Source organism: Podarcis erhardii, assembly GCF_964252035.2.
Source record: "Podarcis erhardii genome assembly, chromosome: 7".
Classification (NCBI taxonomy): Eukaryota; Metazoa; Chordata; class Lepidosauria; order Squamata; family Lacertidae; genus Podarcis; species Podarcis erhardii.
The window spans coordinates 61,373,292-61,392,146 of NC_138511.1; positions in this window are offsets into that span (position 1 = coordinate 61,373,292).

Below are 18,855 nucleotides of genomic sequence, written 5' to 3' on the forward strand. Positions count from 1 at the left end.
GAATGGATTTAAGCACTAGGAGAGGATATATATTGTTAAGTTATTACCCTTGCTCATGTGAGTAAGATTAGTAGAGTACCAGTCTTTGCAGCTTAAATTTAGATGCTAAAGCAAGGTTGATTTAACCTTCTAGAAACAATAATCCAGGATGCTTTAAGGCAAACTGGATTTTTCTGGTATTACTAGGGTTGAATTTTTTTATATAGGAAAACCCGAATAGATATTACCCCATTTTCCTCCTTAAAAACATCAACCACAAAGACATTGTTTTGTGAAGAAATAAAAGTAGTATTTACTTACATAATCTAGGTCTTGAAACATCACCTGTAGTAGTAAAATGAAGGCAAGTTTATAACTACAGTGGTACCTCGGGTTAAGAACTTAATTCGTTCTGGAGGTCTGTTCTTAACCTGAAACTGTTCTTAACCTGAGGTACCACTTTAGCTAATGGGGCCTCCCGCTGCCACCGCGCCACCGCTGCACAATTTCTGTTCTCATCCTGAAGCAAAATTCTTAATCCAAGGTACTATTTCTGTAGCGGAGTCTGTAACCTGAAGTGCCTGTAACCTGAGGCGCCTGTAACCCGAGGTACCACTGTACTATGTTACAAAAGTACAAAATGTAAGTTTAAAAATGGGTCTGAGCTGCAGAACTCAGACATGTACAAGTGAGCAGCATGGAAGCATGATGAAGAAAGAGAAAAATGCCTGGGCAAGCAGGAAGTATATAGGGCTACAGCTTCCTGTCTAGGCAGACAAAGCAAGTGATCTCACAGAGTTCTCTCTAGCAAATTTTACAGGACATCTCTGTGAGCCTCAGCTCCTTCATGTGCCTACCTGGCAAAACATGAATTGTTGGATTGACTGAAACAATGTCCTACAGTTGACTAGGCAAAGAGAGAAGCAGCAGCCTATCCAAGAAGAGCCTTGCTATAAAGCAGTGGGGGAGGGTTGGTTTTCTGCCCGAGGGCCACATTCCTTTCTGGGGCCACATGCCAGTGGTGGTCCCAGGGCCAGAGGGAGAAATGGTTAGGCAGGGGTCAGCAAACGTTTTCAGCAGGGGGATGGTTCACTGTCCCTCAGACCTTGTGGGGTGCCAGACTATCTTTTGAAGGGGTGGGGAGGACGAATTCCTATGCCCCACAAATAACCCAGAGATGCATTTTAAATAAAAGGACACATTCTACTCATGTAAAAACACACTGATTCCCAGACCATCCACAGGCTGGATTTAGAAGGTGATTGGGCCGGATCCAGCCCCCGGGCCTTAGTTTGCCTACCCATGGGTTAGAGCAAAAGATGAAAATGTGACTTTTGTTTTTACACACACCCCTCTCTGTCATCCATCCAGGCAAGCAAGAAACATATTCAGAGTTCAAGGATACGTTCGCAGCCAGACACCAAAATACTGGCAGGGAACGAAGCAGAGGAGTGTGGCTGAGGAGGAGGAGGTGTAGCCCAAGGAGAGTCCCGAGGGCCAAAAAGGGAGACCGGGAGGCCACATTTGACCCCTAGGCATGATGTTCCCCACTCCTGTTCTAAAGAGCATAGGGTTCCTGTGTTCAGTCAGGGCAACTGGTTGCTGAGATAAGTCCCAAGCTCCCCCCTCTGTACTGCTGTGGGCCACCTGCCCGTCTGCTGGTCTGTGCTAGTTATTTGTCACTCTTTCAGCCAAAAGCCCGGAAGCTGCATGTCAGTGTGTGTGTGTGTGTGTGTGTGTGTGTGTGTGTGTGTGTGAGAGAGAGAGAGAGAGAGAGAGAGAGAGAGAGAGAGAGAGAGAGAGATATGTTGGGTGGGTGTCAGGGGAATGCTCTTGTTTACTATTGTTATTATTGCCTCCTGAGTTGCAAGGCTGAAAGGAAAGCCTCCTTGTTTTCAGCCTCCATTTGAGACTGGTTCATCCATGGGTATGTAGAGGTGCCACTAAAGTTTGGCCAAAGCAGAATTATTTCCTCAGTTAAACCATCCATTGAATTTGGAGTGGGGCAAAAAGAATGTTGATAAGAATGAAATTTCTCAGGCAGGCTGTCATACAACCCTGCCTGAGATGCAGAGAAGGTATGAATGTAGATTGAGGCAAATGGGGCTGGAGACAGTTGGTGCCACCATTGCCTCTGACCATCAAACCCTTGGGAGACGGGGGCTGGAGGAAAAGACCCCCACCCAGGGACTGAAGTTGACAAGGCCAAGGGCAGAAGTTGCCACCAGATATGTCCAACGTGAAATTTCAGGGTGAATTTGGACATTCCCAAATCTAATGCAGCCCTCTAGATCCACTAGAATTTGGAATTCTGGTTCAAAACATCCAGAGGACACCAGGTTGTGGAAGGTTAATCTAATGCTCCCTGAGGGAAGCAAAAAAAGCATTTCAATACAACTTGTGAGTTTTTCTTAGATAGGTTTGAGACATTCCTACAAACACAGTCTTCATTTGACAGATGCCCTTGAATAGGTGATTCAGGATCAAAGTCCTGTACAGCATTGCACTGCCTCACAAGCAATTATTTGCAACATCTTTCCTTTGACACAATCAGCTATGGTGGCAGGCAGCTAACATGGAAGGGACTCTGAATTTGGACTGGTGGAGAGTTGGGTTCAAATCTCTGCGCAGCCACAAAGTTCACTGGACTCAGCACTGTTTCTTAACCTAGCCTACCCTGACGGATTGTTGTTGGGAGAAATTGGAGCAGGAGAAGAGGCAGGGATCACACACTCACCAATTTCTTGGTGGAAGATCTGGGTATAACAGATTAAACAAATAACCAAGCAATGCATATTTGTGTGAGAAAGAGCTCCTGGCTCCCAACTCCTCTGGAGTGGGTGACCCTCTTAGTAACCCTCTTTTCTCCCATGTCTTCTTGCGTTCATTCGCCTTGCCACTTCCTCCCTCCTGCCTTTCTCCTCTCGTCACAAGCACCAAGAGATTGAGCTGGCATGGCAGAAAGGTTGCCATTCACTTGGCAGGGAGTCAGGCAGTTGCCCCCGCGGATTCGGGCAAATGCATTTTCATTTTCCTCCTGGAGAACGAAAAGGCAGGCCATTACCTAGGGAGGGAGCTGACCCCTTTTTCAGAAGGAAGAAAGGAAAGGAGGGTGTGAGGCTCCCATCACTCAGCCACATAATGGATGGCTTGGCTCTAGGGCCAGAGACCAGTCTTGGCTCTTAATCGAGAGCACGCACATGCAGGCACGCGTAAGTGTGCTTTGTGCCTTGAGTTACAATTCAATTTTTTAATATTTCAGATGGCTCAGGAATAGAATGGAACAAATCACCCACACAGACATTCGTGGCTTTATATTTCTTTTGAATAACAGGACTGCCCTTGAACACGAAGACAGGAGTGAATGTGTGTGTTTGTGTGCTGTTGGAACCACTTTTGGCACCTTTGTACCTTGAACTCCATCTCCATGGTTGGGGGTTTGTAGTGCTTAACATGATGCTGCCCAATGCTCACTCTTCTGCCAGAGTCCCAGGGCACACGAAAGCTGTCTCCTGCAACAAACAGCCCACCAGGTGGGATGCAGCACAACAGCTGTGCACAGTGGTCCACCCGAAGCTCGATGAGCCCACCTGGGTTTGCTAGAACAACTGCTCAAATAAAACTTCTGGTTGCTGCTGGCCTGGGTCTTCAGAAAGGAATAAGTAAACCTAAAACCTGCCAGCAGGCCACAAAATGGGGCACATGGGCTGCATTCAGCTTGGTGGGCCAAAGGCTTCTAAAAACAAACACATCTGCAATCTAAGCAATGGATATAACTGTTCTCTTGGTACAAGGGGCTAGTTTCGACATGCACTCACATATCCTCCATCCACTCAAGGAAGAAGCATGGTCGGAGTTCCAGGACACCTCCCAGTCAGGCAAACACACTCAAGGCATTTACAAAGTAAGTCCATTGGGGGGAGCAGCCTGCAGAGACCTAGAGGGCTGTAATTGGCCTCTGGTCCTGAGGGACCCAATTCCTGGAGTATGAAAAGAATCCGCCACTCACACCTCATCCTCTCCCTCAAGTAGGTGGTGGGCTCAGAGAAAGAGGAGGCCAGCTAGACAGCAGTAACAGCAGAGGTGGCCAGCTTACTGAGGGAGGGGGCACCTGATGAAAAGAACTTGCCTAATGCCCCACCCATCCTGGAGCCAGCTCTAGCATAATGCACCAGGGAGCTTGAACCAGAGAACCTGGAAACAGGGGGCAGGTGGTTTAACTCCCTGCTCCACTGGGGCAGTCTGTAGGCCGAAGGAGAGAATAGTCCACTACAGCACCCCCCGGAGGGGTACTGCATCTTATCAGCCCAGCCAGACCAGGTGATCTGAAGAGCCAATGGCAAACGACCCAGCCTAACTGTTGACTGAGGCTTGGCCATTTGGTTGGTGCAACTCTGGCTGCTAAGCATATAGAGACAGATAAGAAGGTCTCCCTTCCCTGCCCCTTGGACACCTGTCTTTTTGGAACAGGACCACCTGTCCTGGCTCTCCCCATGTGATGAACTGGAACTCATGACAGCAGTTTTGCAAACAAAACAAAACCCCATCCATTTTCAGATTAGAATAGGACATAAGGCAAGTGCCTGAGTGATTGCACGAGGAGTCAAAGGAACAAGCTCAGATGATGAGCCAACCAGTGACATGGCCCCTGGCCCCTGTACCTTTCTTTGAAAGAGAGGGTTGGCACAGCATTTAACAGCTGGAACCCCATGAGTGGGCAAGGAAATGGGCACTCCTTCCAGTGGGCCGGCCAGGGGAGGTTTGTGTGCACTGGCATCTTTTGCCTGCTTGGAATGTGTCCTTGAACTGTGACAGCGTCTTCCTTTCCTGGACTGAGAGGGTTTTCTGGGGGGAGGGGAAGCTGAGAGATGTGCAGAAATACCCCACTGCTGCGTGGCTTTGCCATTTGTCACATCCACCGCTGGCATGTGAGCACCTAGAAGGCTCCAGATGAGGGGAAGCGGCCTCAGGCTCCCCACTCTTAACTAGAATAATACAAGTCCACCACAATGTCACAGTTTTAAATGAAGATAGATATGTCAAGAGAGCACCGGTGAAGAAGTAGGAAACGGATTGGCTTGTCATAGCCCAAGAGATGATCTCTCAAAATTTTCTGAAAAATTCCTTTTTTCAACCCCCCCCCCCGAACTGTTGTAGAATTTAAACACATCCACACCCACACAAACACATGACTCCTCAATATCAACATCCCTAAATAAGGTTTTTGGACATAATCATGGATCCAGTTTTATTATTATTGAAAGTTATTTTTTTACAAAAAGTAATGGGCTGCTTGATCCCCCTGTTCATTCCAGTCTTCTCTTTTAGCTCAGCACTTCCTTCATCTATCCATATAAACTAACCATATAATTTCCCTCCCCCCTGTCCCCCAACTCAGAGAATATTAGATGAAATCTCCCCACCCCACCCCATTTTGGATGTGTTTGGGGGAGAGTCCTGAGGGCCAGGTAGACAGGAGTGGAGAGTTACATTTGGTCCCTGAGTCTAATATTCCCCATCCCAGGTGAGGCATACAGCCAGACCTAGCCAATAAGAAGCATCCCTATCACTAGGGCACCAGCTCAGGAAGACTGGCTGGAGGTGGGCAGGGGGAAGCTACCACCAATAACTTCCTGTTCCCTGGCATATGCCACCTGAGGTGGTTGCCTTACTGTGCCTCATGGCAGGACCGGTCCTGCACACTATGAACACCACCGGGGTGCCTCCCCTCTTCCACTTGCCTTCCCTCCTCATTATGGAGGCTCCCTCCTTCTTCCTCCCTCTGCTGTCTTCTCTGTTATTCTCCTCCAGTGCCAGTTTATTCATTTCAGCCCCATTAGGGAACTGAAAAGCAAAAAACAGGAAACACCACCCGACTGCAAATGGACTCATTCTTTTAAAGGAGAGAGATGCTGGTCTAATTGCTCTCGGATGCAGAAAGAGATGCGTTTGGAATGCAGGAGAAGGGAACAGTGGAGTAAAAAAAAGAGAAAAGCACCACAATCAGATCAACTCTCCTTTGGAGCCATTTCTGAGAACAGAATTGTGGGGGTCTCTTTCTCTTCCCACCACACCCCCAATGCAGTTCCATCTACAGTAGGCTATTTGGTGATAAATGTCTTACATCTTCTAGAGCTGGTAATTTCAACCTTTTCAGACCCAGGTCCCACTTCTAACCCAAACATGCATTTGGCAAACCATTTTGTAACCTTTTACCACATGGTGGTAGTGCTCCTGTTGTGATCCACCTTGGACCAGGTCATGTCCCACCAGTGGATCTTGACCCACTAGTTGAAGACCAGCATTCTAGAGATGTACAAAACTCCCTTCGAGAAGTTTTGCTTATCTTACCCACAGTCTTAACATGATTTCTGTGGATTTCTTGCCTGCACTGGACCATCTGAATGCACCTCAAATTTCACAACCTCAAGCTGTGTGGAACTCACACAGCCAATTTTATTGAAATTCCATTCCTACCCTGCAAAAACTAATAATCCTAGAGTTGTTTTGCCTGGGCAGAATTCTTCACATACATCTCAAATTCAGCTTTCAGGCAGTATAGATTGCCAGTTTTTACTGTTGTACCTCAAGTATCACAGCCAAGCTGGTTTCTTCAAGAGTAAACAAACAAAAAACAAGGCCAGACTCACTATGTGCTCTACTTGCTACAACATTTCAGTATCCCCACCTCTTTAACCATAGTGTTTCTGTCATCCATGCTATGCAAAGCAGTAGTTTTTCTTATGGAAAACTGGGGAAATCACTATGCAATGCCCTTCAACAATTTCAGTGCTCTGTAACTAAATATAATGCACTTTAAATGATTTCATGTGCACTGCCAGGGCCAATGGTCACAAATTAGTTTTCTACCAAAATGTTAGCATATAGGGAGATAAAAGGAGCCACAGGATGATGAGCTTTTTGCTGTTGTTGTTGTTGTCATCGTCATCATCTTGGTGATCTCACCTACTTTTAGTTATAACTAATTGCTTCTATAGATTGCCAGGAGTTTTCTATGACTGGTGGCAGCACCTGTCCTGTGTGGTCCCCTTCTCACCCTGCCCACATTCCACCCGCCATTTTGCCAAATTGAATCAACAGCAGGTGTTGGAACTGCTGCCATTTTTGCTTTCCAACTACATTCTGCTACACCAGAGGGTTGTGGGAATGTCAAAACGGTGGGTGGTTCACAGGTGGTTCATGGGATCTGCTTGCAAGGCAACTTGGGGAGGGGCTGCCAGTGCTGTGAGGGGCCGACGGAGGGCAATTTGCCACTGGCCTCCTTGTACCTGAAACCACCAGCTTTGCCCTCTTTTTTATTATTATTATGCATCACTTTGATTGGCATTTATCGGAAAGTGACAAAAACACTCTGCAAGTGCATTCTGGGACTGACCCAACAGGTTCTGGGGCAAAGCTTTGTGAAGCCCTCTGCAAAATCCCTTGAGCAGAATGTGATGGTTTGTGGGTGGGGGTTGGATTGCAGAGATCACCCTGCCCTCTGTTGCCTTTGTGTTGTGAATGAAAAGCCCCTTCATCTTCTGCAGGTTCATTACCTTCCCATTACAGCTCCTCTCATCCCTCATTGGGCCAGGGAGCTGGTGCTCTGGGGAAAAACCAATCCCTCTAAATTATGTCTCCTCCTGCTGCTGTTGCTGCATTGTTGTTCACCTATTTCATCTGGCTGACATGATAGTGGGGAGGGCAAGGGGCCAGTGCTCTTCTTTTTGCCTAGCAAGAACAGAAATATTGCAGGAAAAAGGGCAGAGCAATGGGGTTCCCCACAACGGGGACATCTCAAGTGCCCAAGATTCCCCACCCCTGATTTAAAGGTCAAAGCCAATACTTTGAGTTGGGCTCCTTTGACTGGGGCCATATGCACCAGTCACTGTGCATGCACGAGCAGAATTCTGCTCCACTGGGCAGCCCCATGTGGAATACATGACTACTCTTTCCTGGATTACGGAAGCAAGGTCCAATCCCACTAAATACGGCTGGCACCAGCTCTCTGACCAAGCTACTGGCTGATCCCTGAGCTGCACTGCAATTCTTTACCTGATGCTGTGCAACAGTGCCTTAGTGGTCCCCAGTGGAGCCTCCGAGCCCTGAGGTCAGAAACAGAGATTGTCTGCCACTTGTATGATGCCGATACCCAGGGGTTTGCTAGGAAACAGTTCAAGGCTCTCAACGCCTTGCTGCTTCTCATACAACATGGGAAGTTTTATGGATCCTGTCTCCGGCTGAGGCTGCCGGTAGATCTAGAGATGCTGAAGTCAATTACCCTCTTTGGCGCTTGGCCAGGCTGCAGAGCCTGCTGCCTTTTAGCATTTATGAATGTTGCTGTGGCTTTCTTTAATGACCACCCAGAGGTCAGGGCCAGTTGGCGCTCGCTGTCTTTGGAGAGGTGAGTCTCCGAAGCTGGTGCATTGTTACCGTTCACAGCAACACATAGTAAACTGTATGTACAAGTGTGGGGGCAGGGAGAAGCGCTGCCAAAGAGCTGCCACCCCCTGCTTATAAGATTTATCCCTCAAATAAACTCCCAAGAAACAAACACTAATGGATCAGAGGCCGAAGGGCTGCAGATTGCTAACTCCACAAGGAAATAGGATTGATAGAGAATGATTTTTTCGTAAGAACATCCTGCTAAATCATCCCTCTAAACCCAATGACAGCAAGACAGTGCTGTGTAGTGGTTTGAGCAGCATTAATTAAGTTGTCAGGTGGGCTTAGCTCCCTGATCCATCATCCTTAAACCACCGCTGGTCCTGCATGTCGCTAGCTGTTTGCAGTAGCCCTCGGCCTAATCAGCCCAACCTGCTGGGTATCTGTTGTGCTGCGGGGGTGACAGTGAAGTTTCTGGGGGTGGCGTGGGCCTCAGAGTTGGGTCGTGGGCCATGAGTTTTGAGCCAGGAGCCAGGCATGACTAGCCAGTGGTCGGAATCAACAAGCCAGGCTGTGGAGGTTTCTAAACCAGGGGTCCCCAAACTAAGGCCCACGGGCTGGATAAGGCCCAAGGGACTCATTTATCCGGCCCACGGCAACCCCCGCCGTCCGCTGCTGCCGCCCACTCTTACTGGTGCTGCACTGTGCGGTTGCCCACTTCCGGGTCGGAGGAACACCAGAAATAGCTTGTGCACATGCGCAAGCATTATTTCCAGTGCACATGCAGGTTGGAGGAGGCCCGTGCACATGCGCACAAGCTATTTCCGGTGCTCCTCCAACCCGAAAGTGCGCCAGAAATAGTGTATGCACACGCATGTAGGCATGTTCTCCCCCGCCCTCTGGCCCGCCGTGCAATCAGTGCTGGAGATACTGGCCCAAGGCGCAGTAAGTTTGCAGACCCCTGTTCTAAACAGAGGTTGGAGAGCCATCTGCCAGGGATTCTTTAACTGTGATTCCTGCTTTCCAGGGGGTTCAACTAGATGAACCTTGAGATCCCTTCCAACTGCACAGTTCCATGGTTTTATGATGAGATAACAGACTAGAGGGCAAGAGCAAGCCAGGAGTCAGGAGCAAAAAGCAAGGGGTGTAGGAATACAGGGTTGCATTCAGTCCTACTCAAAGTTAGACCCATTGAAACCTAAACTAGCTGTGCCTACTGATGCCAGTGGGTTTCCTCTGAGTAGGATTAGCACTGAATACCCAAAGGAAGGAAACGGCCTTATAGTCAGACCCTTGGTTCATCTGCCTCAGTGTCGTCTCTACTGACTGGCAGCAGCACTTAGGCAGGGAATTCTAGCCCTACCTGCAGATTCTACTGGGGATTGAAGCTTGGACCTTCTGCATGCAAGGCAGCTGATCTGTTCCTGAGCTATGGCCCTTCCTTAAAAGGAGGTCCAAAGAACAACAGGGCACAGGAACAAACCAGAGCTTAGGGAGACCTGATGCCATGAACTGGCAGGACAATGGGGAGGAGGAAGAGGATCCCAGTGAGGGGGGTAGCTGGGGCTGGGACACACCGGGGCAAGCAGGGGATGGGGAAGTAAGTACTCACAGGGTGATGAAGGATGGCAAAGGGATGGGCATCAGTGAGCAGGAACCACAGCAGCAGGACCCATCACCAGAGCCAAAGGGACCACTGTCTCCGTTAACACGGTGGGCTCTGAGGCATAGGGAGCAGCAGCAGGAGAGGTGCTCCAGGAGGCTGAGTCAGGCAAGGGCCCACAGCCCAGCTCCCTAGCTGGCCAGGTGGGGCTCGCTAGCTCTGGGATGAGGGATGTGATTCTTCAGCAGGAGTAGGAACAGGTGAGGGTCCCATGCCTCGTCAAGCCCAGATGCTGCAATCAGCATGCAAAGTATAGAAGGGCAACAGATCTGTGCCTGCTCAACTGGACCTCAGCTTGGATGTTCTAGGATCTCTGCGGGACTATGCTTCAGTCTGGACTTTGGATTGACTGGGAACATGGAATCGCTGCCAGATAGTCCAGGGATTCGGGACACCTTATTGTTCATGTATGACTCAGCTGCCAAAGGAAACTGTTTATACACTTGCCTGCTGAGAGAAAGCCAGTGGTCAGCCTGCGTGGGCAGAGTCAATCCAGAAGGTTTTGAAGAAGGCAACTGTCAGCAGTTCAGTGGCTCAGCACATGGGGTAAGTGGCAGTGCTTTGCAGGGTTTCAGACAAGGGGCATTCCCAGCTCTTTCTGGGGATACTGGGGATTGAACCTGGGACCTTTGTGTGCAAAGCAGATGCTCCACCACTGAACTACAGCCTTTCTCTGAAGATACCAGCTAATTGGCCAGAAGGGAGATGGCAGGAGCATGCTGGATTGGTTGTGACAGTGGCCTCTAATGCATTAGTGGTGAGTTTATACTGGACTGTCTACTCATCATTTGACTTTATTAGTTGTTCTGTGATTCTTCCCCAATTTACATGATTGCCATCTAGAAGGACAGGATTTAAGCAGGAACCTAAGAAAATAATAAGAGCCCTGCTGCTGGATCAGGCCAGTGGCCCATCTAGTCCAGCATCCTGTTCTAACAGTGGCCAACCAGATGCCTGTGGGAAACCCACAACCAGGATTTGAGCACAAGTGCGTTCTCCCTTGCTGTGTTTTCCAGCAACCAGTATTCGGATGCATTCCTGCCTTCAGCTGTGTAGGCAGAGCATAGGTATCATGGGTAATAGCCCTCTCCTCCAGGAAATGACAGGACATGCACTAGTTGGAAGCAAAGCAGTATGTCTGCCCTGAAAATTTTGCAGGCATAATAATAATAATAATAATAATAATAATAATAATATAATAATAATAATAATAAATTATTTATACCCTGCCCATCTGGCTGGGTTTCCCCAGCCACTCTGAGCGGCTTCCAACAAAATATTAAAAATACATTAAAACATCAGTCATTAAAAACTTCCCTAAACAGGGCTGCCTTCAGATGTCTTCTGTATTGAGTATTATGACAGAGGTCACATATGACCACCCTGGAAACATCATGGGCCCAAGTCATTATAAATACACCATAAACAGGACGTCTGGAGCGGCCCCTGATGGGCCCAGCTGCCTGGCTAATTTCCTCTGACGAAGCCATCCATCTTTTTCTTCCTTGCCTTTCCTGATGGCTCTCTCTTTGCCAACGCTTTGCAACAGAAATATTTAGTTTGCAACCATCAGCAGTTCGGGAAGTCGGGGGAAGAAATCCCTGAACCTCAAAGGAGGCCAAGAACGAGAATAAATGGATAGCTTATTTTAGTGAAAGTGATTTTTTTATATATATAAAAGTTGTATATTGGTGTACGTGCATCTCTGCTGAGGGAGTGGAGGAGGTGCTAACGAGGGTGAGAAATGCTGTTCATTTGCCAGCTCACGCTTTCACTTGGAGGGCCTGCGTAATTAGAATGTAACCAGTTAAATAATGTATGGCCATCCGGAGGGAATTCGCCTACCTGTGCATATGTGAGTAGGGCTTTCTCTGCGGGTAGGAGAGTTCCCAAGCATGCCATTCGCCCCCCCCCCCCCTGCTCCATGCTCCTTCCACAGGGAGATTTGATTTGGAGGAAAGTGCAGCTTTATTGCTGCAGAAAGGTTCACATCCTCCAACTCTGCCAGATCATCTGTACCTTAACCAGACAAAACTTAAAAATACAAATACTTGGGAATTGCATCATTCATCATGCATGCACGTAAATCTTAGGAAGAATTAGTGCTTGTTTTCCGGGCCCTCTGCTTCACCCTTTTGTACAGTGTGTGTTAGTGGGGACGTGCTAAATAAATCAACATTTTTTGTTTTGTTTATTTTTTAAAGGGAGGCTTACAGGTACAAGAGGCTGCAAAGCAGTAATTAGAAGTAACAGGGTTACAATCTAAATATGTATGATTTAGAAACTGCATTTGAAGGATTCTAAATGCTTCACAGGCATTTGAGCTGAAATCCCTATAGCAGTCCTGTGGGGTAGACCTATGTTATCCTCATATTGCGGATAGGGGCACTGAGGCTGAGTAGTAGGAGATTCCTTAAGGCCAATGAGTGAGCTGCTGGCTGAGCTGTGAAGTGAATGTTTCCTAACTCGGAGATCACACTTGGAAAGTAGAAACTTCCCCCACCCCAGCCAACAGAATATTCAGGGATGGTTGTCAATGTGTGATCTGGAAAATGCTTCCCAAGTTCTTCTGCAAATGCAAGGATTGGCCTTTGAGATAACACAGAGCTCCAGAAAGCTAGATTATACCCAGAGACCCCATGGGTTTATCGCAGAGGTAGATAGGAATCTACAGGTAGGTTTCCAGATGATTTGCCTTTCATCTGCAAGGATTTCAGCTTCTCAGTTGGTTAACAATTGCAAAAACCAGTAGCATCTGGTGGGGCGACTTACCAAACCTCTCCCACCACCCAGTCAGACCAGTGCAATTGCACCAGCAGGGGTCAGAAGGTGCATTTGCCTTGCATGGACCTCACTTCCATTTTGCCCCTTGGCCTCTTGGGACGCCACAGCAATGGCAGTGATGGGAGATGAGGTAAACAGGCTGCTGGAACTACAAAAGCCAGCCTAATTGGCCTCAGGATGCCATAGACTGAGCCTGGGGTCTTGTGCATGCCATCAGGGGGAGGCTGGTTCATTGGGGACTGGTGCACTGCTCTTCCCTTCTCAATTACCTGCCTGGCTTCTCAATTACCAGCAGTTCATGGGAAGGCCCTGGTTGTGCAGTTCCTCCTCCCCAGTCTCTGCTTTGCCCCTGGACAAAACTAGAATTGGTTGGCCCCATCTAAGGACAAAAGAAGAGCCTACTGGATCAGGCCAATGGCCCATCTTAGTCTCACAATGGCTGCCCAGATGCCCTCAAGGGAAACACACAAGCAGGATCTGGGCACAAGGGCACTCTGCCTCCCTGTGGTTTCCAGGAACTGGGATTCAGAAGCATTACTGCCTCTGGCTGTGGAGGTAGAACATAGTCGTCATGGATAGTAGCCACAGATCTCCGCAATGAATTTGTCCAGTCCTTGTTTGATACCATTGAAGCTGGTGGCCATCACTGCCTCCTGTGGGACCGAGTTCCATAGTTTAACTGTGTGACAGACTAGCATAGTGGTTAAGAGTGGTGGACTCGTAATCTGGTGAACCGGGTTCACTTCCCCACTCCTCCACATGCAGCTGCTGGGTGACCTTGGGCTAGTCTCACTTCTCTGAAGTGTCTCAGCCTCACTCACCTCACAGAATGTTTGTTGTGGGGGAGGAAGGGAAAGGAGATTGTTAGCCACTTTGAGACTCCTTAAAGGGGAGTGAGAGGCGGGATATCAAGTCCAAACTCTTCTTCATCATCTTCTTCTTTTATCTGTCCCGAATCTTCCAATATTCAGCTTCACTGGATGTCAAGGAGTTTTAGTATTATGAGTGAAGGAGAAAAGCTTTTCTCTATCCACACTCTCCATCCGATACATCATTTTATAAACTTCTATCATATCACCTCTAGGTTGTCTTTCCTCTAAACTAAAAAGTCCCAAATGTTAAATCAGTAATACTAGAATTCATTATTAAAATTCAAATAACCCTAGACAGAAAATGATTGAAGACTGCATTGAGTATATACCGTATGTTGCAAATCCAAAAGTTAAAACAGATCCATGGTTGGCTCCACCTGTAAACCAGAGAGCTGCCATTCCATTTCAACGTGTTGCTGGACCCACTGTTAACCAGCTGTGCAGCTGGGCTGGAGCATCAGCTAAGCTGGGTTTTGGATAGGTTTGATTGATGAGTGCCTTAGCAGCACTGCATCGCCGAAGGGAGCTTTTTAATTACAAGAGGACTCTGCAGGGGTGCAGGCGCTGTTGATCTGAAAGCCTCCCTGTTACACCTCAGTGCTCCTGGCAAGCGATCTCTACCTAGGAACCCATCTCCAAACAGGTAGCAGAATGCAGGGGTGTGTGTGGAAATGGAGCAGCACCATTTTCTGCTACATATTCCCAGCTCTTTCTCTTGCACCATTTTTTCTTTGTCATTCATTTGTGCATCTTTGTATTTCCCTCTGTATCCCCCATTTCTCTCTCTCTCTCTCTCTCTCTCTCTCTCTCACACACACACACACAGAGAGAGAGAGAGAGAGAGAGAGAGAGAGGGAGGGAGGGAGGGAGAGAGTTGTATGTTTGTTTGCTGATGAATCCCTGCTCTGGCTACCATGCCAATCTGCATTTAAGTTGGTGTGCACATGGAATAGGGCCTTCTTTGATGGTGGTACCCTCTGTATCCCCCCCACCCAGGGAAGCCAGTCAGGCCCACACTCCACCCATAAATTTTTCCTAGGAATTTCAAGGAATTACTGTAGAATTTATACAGAAGCAAAACAAAAGCACAAAACCAAACAGATGAGGGTGGCAGGAGGGAGAGGAAGGATAGTTGTATATTAGTATTTTCCACCAAAAGTAACACAGAATCTTGTGGCACTTAAAGACAATCATAGTATAAAATTTTAGCAAGTGCATGAAGTGAGGCCCCAAAAGCACCAGCCACACAGCTATTCTGCTAGACCTTAAGGTGCCTCAAGATTGTTTGTTCAATAATACTATTGCAAGATCTATGAGTGACTCTAAATATCTTTACGTTGGGCTTTTAACAGGTTGAATAAGGTAGGAACCCTCTGTGCACTTACCTGGTAGTAAGCCATATTGAATACATTGGCACCCATTTCCAAATAAACATGACACAGGGTTGTATCCAGTTAAGCTTTGCCCAGAGTAGACCCATTTAAATCAATGGGCCTAAGTCAGTTGTCCCTGTTAATTTCAGTGGGTCTACTCTAAGTATGACTAACATTGTATGCAACCCACAGGCATTTCAGAAAACCCAATGGAATAGCAGCCCAAGTTGCTTTGTTATGTCCCACTTTTCATATCTGTTCTTTTCCCACTAGCATCTTAAAGGTAATTTTGCTTTACTACATTGTTATTGTTGCTTTAGATTGGGTGTGTTTTATCGGAGGGCTTGAATAATCTTAATTGAAGTTAATGCCAACATTTCACCTGAAGTCAAATTCAAAGTGAGTTTTTTGTGGGTGTGGGGTGGGGTGGGCACCATCCTCAGGCGAAACAGCTGAGGAATGCCACGGGCAGATAAATTTTGACGAGATTAACAACACTCCAAGGGAGACTTTGCACAGCCGTAGGAGATTGCCAGATTGTGCCCACGGCAAAATCTCAGTGTGACTCTGGAGCAAGATTTTGAGGGAACGCTACCAGAATTTCAATATCTAGCACAGTTTCTTGGGGTCACAATATCACCCAGCTCCGTAACAGCATTAGGTCTTCTGAGTCTGAAATCAATACAGAAAGCAGCAGGGAGCTCGTTAAGAGGTTTAAAAAGGAGGGTGAAATTATTCAAGGGATTGGAGAAGAGATGGGGAAGGAATTCCACTCCATCCATATTTAAAGGTGAACCTTCCTAATTTGTACTTTCCTGAACAATACATGAACCGATTCACGGCAGTCCTCTCAAATTCACATTTGTCTGAATTTTGCAATGTAATTCTCCAGCCAAATATTTTGTACAATGTTGTATATCATAGAATCATGGAATTATAGAGCTGTAAGGGTCATCACTGGTAACTAGTCCAATCCCCTGCAATGCCAGAACCACAACTGAAGAATACCAGGCAGATGGCCACCCAACCTATAACATATGAACGTATAAAAATGCATTATATATGGGGAAATTGCTTTGCAAAAATGTGAATGGCCTTCTCCTAGCCTTCAGTCCCAGCTCCTGGCTTGATAATTGAACTCTGATCAGTGGCTCCTGGTTCCTGTTCCCAGGTCATCTCAGACCTAAGAAAGAATGAGGTTATTTTCACGGAGGCGCCTAGAAAGGAACCATTGTTGAGCTGGTGATCAACACGTGTTCTCCATTCTGAACTTTCTTTAAATTCTCCTGGGGCCGTGGGAAGGAAACTTTAACGGAAAAAAGAGGGGAGGGGGAATGCTAACACATACATGCCTTATTCCCCCCCCCCCCCGGATACCAAACAGAATCGAGGTGCATAAATATGCTTAATAACTGAGCACTTAGCACTTAATGGAAATTTTCTTTTTCTCTCATGATTAGTTCTGGGTCAGTAAAACACCATTTACAGCTTACAAGGACTGATTGCTCTTGACGGAGCCTGTTTCTTTCCTGCTTTTTTCCTTGCTGCAGTTTGATTTACAAATAAGAGGCAAAAGTACAGTAAGAAGAGCCCGAGGGAGGATGGGGCAGGGGGAGGAAGCCACAGAGCAAAAGGCCTCTGCCACCCTAATGGAACAAAAAAGCTTGCTCGGTCTGTGCAGCGGCACGCCAAGGAGCTACCAGCTGCCCTTAGGCTCTGAGTGAAGCCATCAACTCAGGGCTCCACCTGCCCCCCCGTTAATATTCTTGTGGAGCTGCCTCTCATCTGATAGCACTTGTCAAGCTCTCTCCAACTCACCTCATTAATTTGCTTGTTTTCCCCAGGTTTTCTAAGGGAACAGGGGAATGTTAAAAATGCAAAGAGCTCTCAAAGAAAGTTAGAGGCGGTGTTGATTCACTGGGGAGGGGGCTTCCTTTCAGACTTCCTTCCAAATCCCACTCTTCCTCGAACCAATGTAATCTGGTTAGTGATGGCAATAGCCTGTTTGTTGCATCTTCAATACCTTGACACACCTGTTGTCTCTGGGAAGCATTTCATGGAACTGGAAACTCCAATAATGGGTGCACCAAGGCCTTAAGAATAAGGTTTCTGCTGTTACACAAGAACATAAAAGCAGCCGGCTGGACCAGGCCCATAGCCCTGTTCTTACAGTGGTTAATCACTGCATCAATGTGTTGGGTGGGGGACATAGGCATCAAGTAATGGCTGGTGGTGAGCCTATTATAATGTGGGCCTAAGCTTTGGGACTCCTGCCAACCTAGCAGTTTGAAAGCACATCAAAGTGCAAGTAGATAAATAGGTACCACTCTGGCAGGAAGGTAAACGGCATTTCTGTGCGCTGCTCCGGTTTGCCTGAAGTGGCTCAGTCATGCTGGCCACATGACCCGGAAGCTGTACGCCGGCTCCCTTGGCCAATAAAGTGAGATGAGCACCGCAACCCCAGAGTAGTTTGTGACTGGACCTAATGGGGGTCCCTTTACCTTTTAAGCTTTGGGTGTGGTGGCCTTACCTCATAATGAGTGATTTTTTGAGTTTTCCATTACAGATCTCCAGTTCTGAACATCAGAGGAAGTTCTCCTGGGCAGGTTCCAAATGCAGCTGGGGGAGGTGAACTGTTCACAGTACTGTAATATATTTTTTAGCTGTAGCAAGGGTAAACAGCAGCCAAATATCAACACAGATATTTTGTGTATTTGCTTGTTTGTTTAAAAACAACCCTACTTTTTCACCCATGAGGCCCACAAAGCTATAAAGCAATAAAAATGAAGAGATCTACATGAGGGGTGGCAGACTCTTCAGATAGCCTTAATTGTCAGAGGGACTCAACAAATTTACCCTTAATTGTTGAGCTGTCATTTATTACACTTGTGTGGAAAACACTAGGTTGCAATAGGGAATTCTAGAATGTGTTTTGCAATCAAGGTCACCATGGAGCAGGGTTTAGGAGCTGTTCAGCAGAACCTGCCTTTGGAGCTGATTTGGGCTAGAAGTGCTTTATGGAGGCTTAATCATTTTAATCAAGTTGCTTGGCCAGTATTAATTGCAGAGGGCAAATGTTAAATTCAAGTTAAGATCACATTTGTTTGGTGACTTGGGTTATTTTGTTTCTAGTGCATAACTAATAGGGAATGGGAAAGAAAATGAGAGGTGCCCTTCCCTTCTTTTGCTTCAACGCCCAGCACGTTCACACACACATATACACGTACATGTATAAAACTTTTAATTTTCACACCACTTTTCTATATTGTAATACTCGAGGCTGTTTACAACCCATAGAAATGACAAAATATACAGCAACAACAAAATCACATCTTGTTCAGTCAAATGAAAATAAGTCGCCATTAAAATGATAACTTAAAAAGCCCAAACAATTTAGCAATTAGCAATTAGCATAAAATTCAACAGTCCATTTCATTTCAAGCTGTCTTACACATCCTTCAATATCTCCAAGGCGCCAAATATGGAGGTTTTGGTAATATGGAAATGGATTTTAATTTCGTGATTTATTAAATGTCTACAAAGGCCTTCTGCTCCAATGTCTGAAGGCCTGGGACATCACACAAGAGGGAGCAAGCTTGTTCTCTGTCGCTCCAGAGGAACAAGACGAGGACCAAGAGGTGGAAATGGAGACAAAGCGGATTGTGGTTGACAAGGAGAAACTTCTTCATGGTAGGAGGAGCTTTACAAAGGAGGGGGGTCCCTCCCTCAGGAGGCAGTGAGAGGGGCATTCTACCTTCCCTGCTTCCCTCTGGAAGAAGAAGCAGGAGAGCCATTTGTC